Source organism: Schistocerca cancellata, chromosome 1 (genome assembly GCF_023864275.1).
Source record: "Schistocerca cancellata isolate TAMUIC-IGC-003103 chromosome 1, iqSchCanc2.1, whole genome shotgun sequence".
Classification (NCBI taxonomy): Eukaryota; Metazoa; Arthropoda; class Insecta; order Orthoptera; family Acrididae; genus Schistocerca; species Schistocerca cancellata.
This window is the reverse complement of record NC_064626.1, coordinates 270990345-270996983: the sequence shown is the minus strand read 5'-3', so window position 1 is coordinate 270996983 and position 6639 is coordinate 270990345.

Genomic DNA, 6639 nt, shown 5'->3' with positions numbered 1-6639 from the left:
TATCACACTTTCTTCTTCCTGTCGGTGAAAATTCACGTCTGTAGCACGTCATCTTCGTGGTGTAGCAAATTTAATGGCCAGTAGGGCATAATGAAAGTGGATGTACGTGCATATGTAAGTATGCTACGGGGAATATGTCACAAATACTGAAATGCTTGAAAAACTGCCACATCATAAGACATTTAAATTTGTTACTCCGTTGCTACCAACTCAATTCGCAACATTTTTCGCAGACAGTATCCACATCTGTTGCTGAATGTACCTACAATAATTAATCATTGTACGACAATTAGTTCTGTTGATAAGACGTCAAATATTGACATGCGTGAAAACCTGCCGCAGCATGCATGGCGTTTTTATTTATCACCTCTTCATTACTATTTCTGTTCGCGACACATATCGCATTCAGTATCCAAATATACCAGTGAATGTACCTGTAAGATTATATTAAATCACATAGTTCAGGAGATATGGACGTCAAACAAATTGGTCTGCGTGAAAATGAAACCTAAGGCCGAATTTCTCGAGAGATTCAGGTGAAATATACGCAAAAATACGTGTGAAAAATGTAAAACAAACGCGAAATACATTTGACATGTGCGTACGTGGGCAAAGCCACGGGTGAACAGCTTATCTTGAGCCCACTGAACGATTCCAATCAAATTTGGTTCACGTATTACATATGATCTGGAAAGAAATACTGTAGAGGTAAGAACCACCAGATTCCTGTTGGGATGAGCGTGATGAAGTATTGAGAGAAGGGGAGAGAAGGAGATGGGCAGACAGAGAGGGAGAAGGAACAGATGGGCGCAAAGAGGGGGAGGAAGAAATGGACAGAGGAAGGGGAAAGATGGAGGTGGACAAGAGAGGGAAGAGGAGGATATGTGCAAAGAGGGGAGGTAGGATGAGACAGACAGACAGAGAGAGGCGCTGGACGAAACTGACTGAAAATAGGTGATGGAGATGGACTGAGGGGTGGTGAAAGAGGAGATGGACAGAGACAGAGGGGTTTCCTTCCATCGCGATGTGTGATACTTGTGTATCACGTGTGCCTGTTGCGTGTAGGTGACTAATCTGTGTGTATATTGCTGTGTCGTCATCGTGTTGTATGATGATGAGAGAACAGAGCGTGCTAAACTCCGACTGGCACATAGAATACTAATCTCGAACGTCACTAAGGGAAGCATGCGATGGACCGCTCATCATTAAGAAAGAATTCCGATAAAGCAGTTTTAATTTCAGTATGACCATAAATAAGCGCTGGTAATAACAAAATTAGAAACCATTACACGTAGCTGTTTCTTGAGGAGTTAAATACTTGCAAAATTTCTCCGCTGCGCGTCTTTCATTCAGCAGCTTTACAAATACGACTGGCAGGACTCCAGAACTGGTCTCAACTCCGTTGTGAAACTTCCTGGCTCCAAATCCGATTACCATTTCGGCAGCCACTGCGGGAACGGGGAGACGAACTTTCTGCACAAGGCGGGAATATTCAACCACATGTGAATGCGTATTGTGCTTGACGGAGACGGCCAATCCGAACGCCATCTGCGACGAATCAGCGCTCTGATTGTGTCGATAACCTTTGTACAAGGACAGACGAGCAGTCTTAACACACAAAAATGTTTCCTAACATAACATGTAAATGATGTTTTACAGAATCAGAAGAAGTAATCACCTCTGTCAAAAACATATTTTTCCCTGGCTGTTCTATTTTTTTCTGCCAGCGCATACTACACTATGATCCATTTTGTTTTAATCGTCATGTAATTTATATCAGAACCTGCCCTACTCAAGTTATAATTTCTTTTTCATAACGATTGTGATTTTGTCCTTCATTTATCGTGTAGTCATGCCATTGTCAGTAACGTCTCAAAATGGCCTGCGCTTAATTAATTCTGCCGTTGTAAAACAAAGTCACTTTTCTTGTGTGAGGCGTGACGTTCTTATAAATCTTATAAAAAATGAAGTATACATCTACTGGAAACATCACTTTATGGTCTTAGATTGTGCCAAGGCAGTCATCGATAGCGTTTGATAAAGCAAGGTACCAGCTCAAGAATCGATTTCACCTGTAGGTACTAGATTTATAGAACGTTTCCTACAGAAATAAAAGAACTTAGTTTAGCGTGCCCTGTTGAGATGGACGGCTTTCTGTCTTATGTAGACGTAGTATTTCATTTACTCTACTTCTGGAATACAGGGCAATTCAAAATGAACACAACTGGGGTGTTCTGTGGAACAACGACTTAACTCAAATACATTGAGACCTGGATGCAGAGCATCAGCCATTTAAATAGTTTTTTATTCATTTAAAACTCTCGTACATGGACTAAATGCCAGTCAGATACAAAAGATGTGGTTTCAGGATATGTGACGTGATAGCTTAATACGTGAGAATTATTGTCTGATTTCGATTTCATTTAAATCGTCGTTCCAGACAACGCCTCAATTACAAGCTGATGCAATTATTTAATGCATAGAGATACCTCGATAAAAAATGCGGAAATGCAAAAAAAAACTTGTTCATTTTATTTATTTATTTTGCAGGCTCTATATGTGACCCATTGACCCCCTTGGTCAAACGGGACTCTAACCAATAATCCTTTTCACCACAGCCGGCCGGAGTGGCCGAGCGGTTAAAGGCGCTACAGTCTGGAACCGCACGACCGCTACGGTTCGAATCCTGCCTCGGGCATGGGTGTGTGTGATGTCCTTAGGTTTAAGTAGTTCTAAGTTCTAGGGGACTGATGACCACAGATGTTAAGTCCCATAGTGCTCAGAGCCTTTTCACCACATAGGTTCGGAAGTAAACATGGAGCCACCGATGCGACTGCATTAGAAACGTGCATTTTGGGTTTTGGAATTATTTTTGGCAAATGAGGTACATCTGTATCGTCTATTTGCAATTCAACGGTTTCGCAATAATACAAAACGAGCTGCCCTTCTTTGAACGTTTTCAATGGCTTCCGGAATCCTGCCTGGTGAAGATCTCATACACGCAGCAGCACTCCAGACGACTAAAGTTGAAAGTCTTGTTTCTAGTCAATAAAATATAATCTTTATTTTGCCTTCCTCAAGGCAAAGTAAATAATAGTTACAGAACGTCAGGTAAGTGTTTCCCTTTCTAAACAATTGTCATGTTTTGTCTAGTGTCGACGAAGAATTCAGTATCTTTTTATCTGACTTTTAAGTCCATGTCACACGAAGATAATGCACCTATAATGTTAACTTCTTTGGCTACTCGGACGATCTGTGCTCAAAATGATTCGCAGTAGTATTTCATAGCATATCAGTGCTTCGTCATTCAGGCCCACTTTCTTCTGCCTTAATGCGCGTCTGTCCAGAGTGAATCGCGGAAGATAGTAATCTGGGTATGACACCTGCTTGCTCATGTTACTTCACTGCGTCAAGAGAGAATAGCGCTAAGTTGTCCACTGCTTCCTCGAGTCCAAGTCTTGAGCGGCCAACAGAATTTTCAGTTGTAAGAGATATTTTTCGTCTTTGAGAGCAAAAAAATGTGTGGTATGTATTAAAATGTACGCTGTAAAATAATCGCAGATATATTCTAAAACTATAATAGTGACTTCGATACATTTTTACCAGCTCTAACCGTTTATTTATAATGTACTCTATATCTTGAAGTCTGTGTGGGGCCTGTTACTTCCCATTTTCTGCCATACTGTAACATGTATTTCAAACTTTAATCTCACCCCGATACCTGAGAAAGACGCCGTATTTTCTATGGGGATGAGCTGGACACTCGTAATAACTTTTTTAAACCTTTTTTTTATTTGCAGACGATGCATTGAAATTATGTAGGTATCACAAATAATGGAGTGAAGAGTTAAGTTGGCAACGGATCACGTAAAACTGTTAACATGTATTGTTTTCAGGCTTCTCTGGAGAATGGGATTCCATACCGCACATGTGTAACGACTCTCCTCTAAAACAGTAAATATCTACCTTATGACGGGCAGTAATTGTAATACACACTTTTACTTTGTAGTATGTGACGTCACCTTGAAGTCTATCTATTGTATGACGCGATTGATTCAACTGATATGAATGTAATATGAACGGACAAAAAAATGCCTGTAATATTATAAGCCATTTCGTCGAATCAGATACTATTTTGTGACAAATATTGTAAATATGTTCCATTAATCGCAAAGATAGGAAATACGACAGTTCAATACGTTCCATGAAAGCATGGAGCTTCAATTGTAATATATAGACACAAGAGCCATGTTGCTCGCCGCTGTTTGTTCTCTGTTCCTCTCCTGTGGATCGATGTATGCATAATTTGTATGACTTTAAGGTTACAAAAAAATGGTTCAAATGGCTCTGAGCACTATGGGACTCAACTGCTGTGGTCATAAGTCCCCCTAGAACTACTTAAACCTAACTAACCTAAGGACAGCACACAACACCCAGCCATCACGAGGCAGAGAAAATCCCTGACCCCGCCGGGAATCGAACCCGGGAACCCGGGCGTGGGAAGCGAGAACGCTACCGCACGACCACGAGATGCCGGCTTTAAGGTTACAATATATTGTTAATTGAACGTATCTTATGTTTCCTTTCAAAAATACCTTTCCTCCCACGTGAAATTTATTCAAAGAGAATAATGATATTGCTGTCGATTCCCCCTCTGGCTTCGACTGTTTCGGTGGCGCTGAGTCCGCCGTTAAATGCGCTAAAGAATGTTTGTGTTTGCGAGCTTCACTCGCAAAGGTTAATAATTCTAAGTGCTTTTATGAATTTTTACAGTCAGTTTTCAATGTTAAAGTTAGTAAATATTTTTGATTACGAAATTTATTCAGAGATTTATCACCACAAGGCTTAGGTGGGGTTTCACCTGTGGTTTAAAATATTTTCAGTTACTTCAAAGGATTAAAAGTTAACTCAGTTCTTAAAGAGCTAATGTTAAAGAAACTCTTTGCAATTATTTCAATAATACGTGTTTGTACCATTCTTTATTTCTGTGTAACATTAGGTTAATTTGCAGGGAAAGGAAATCATTTCATGCTCTATTTATTGCTGGGTTATTTACAGGTTGCGTTACGTTGTCATTCATTGAAATAGAGCGTAACGTTCCCGTTAATAATAAATAACATTTTGCTTTCGTATTGAGATTAAGTCAAGCTACGTGTATTTACGACGCATTTACTCCGGCGGCGCTCAAAAATATACGTGACGCTCGAAATGCAATATTCAGAATTTAAACTGCTACGCACATCATCATCGCTGTAGGTTGCGAGTGACGCCTGTGCGCTTATTGCAAACCACACATAGCAATCGGCACCGACTTATACTAAATAACGAAATTAATTCTACACCACAACAATTACGCAGAAAGAAGGTAATGGTACAAGTACTGGACAATGAAATTTACAGAAAAATTGGTGAGGGTATTAAATTTACTTTGCCCTCACACTCCGATCTTCCGAGTGAGATGAAGTAGCTCGACCAGTAAAGAGCCAATTATTACCGCACATAAAAATTATTATTTTGTTACGTGGATCGGCTTTCAATTTAATGATACCTTGCCGGACACGTTTGATTAACTTCATTTCGAAGATCTCAATATTTCCTGCTGTTATTTCATGTAGAAGCAAAAAGTATGGCGTACTGCCAAGTCGCACTGTTTCTCTAAGAAGTATTTTTCTTTTCAATTTAGTACTGAATAATCACACTTTTAATATTTTTAACTATGTTTTAACTGCAAGAAGCAATTTCATAAGAGACTATAAATTAACATGTATGGTTGGGAGCTGTTGTACATCGACTGTCGGAGGCCGTGCTCACTACCACGCGTCATTCGACGCTGCTGCAGCGAAGCTATTTCCCACAGAAGCCCCCTGAGTGAAACGCTAGACGGTCAAGTCCGGCGCCGTCTTTGATCCCCGGTTCAGAAAGTCCCGGTTTAGTTTCTACTTATCCTGCACGCGGCAACCCCCTCGATTCTCATTAAACTCGGAGCAATTATCGCCGCCATTAGAAGCTAACGTAATTAATACTTAGCAATTTACCCGGCTCGAGTTTACGGTCGTGTTTAATTGCGCAGCGTCCACTGGTGGAGCAAAGTGAAGCCCCACGGTCGCAGATGAACTTCCAATTAGGAACGTGCTGGTGCCAGAATGACCGCTGGAAACGAAGGCCGAAGCCGGCAGTACACAGTGTGCCAGCCGCCAGGAGTCACTGCCAGTTAGGATTCACGTCCCAATCCGGCGACGAAGCCGTACCACTGGAATCAGATTAGTTACGGCCAAAGTCCTCAGAATTTCTCTCAGCATAAACGTTACTCTAGAAACAATGTTTAATGGGGCTGTAATGTTAGTTACTCCAGGGAGCGAGTGCTTGACAGTGAATTAACAAAATAAACAGGAAGGGAGACTTAACCTCGCCAAGCCCACGGTATCACTTCGTAACGACAGATATCCTCTACGTAAAGTGTCATTAGAGAATAGTACTGGAAGTGTATGTGATTAGCACACAACCCTGCAAATCATTAATGCCAGTTTCAGAAACTTCACTTTAAATTTGCTCCATAATTTTTGACGTAAAGCTGAGTTGAACTCATTGCAGTTTTCAGCGTGACGCAAAATCATTGGTTATTATGGTTATTATTGGTTA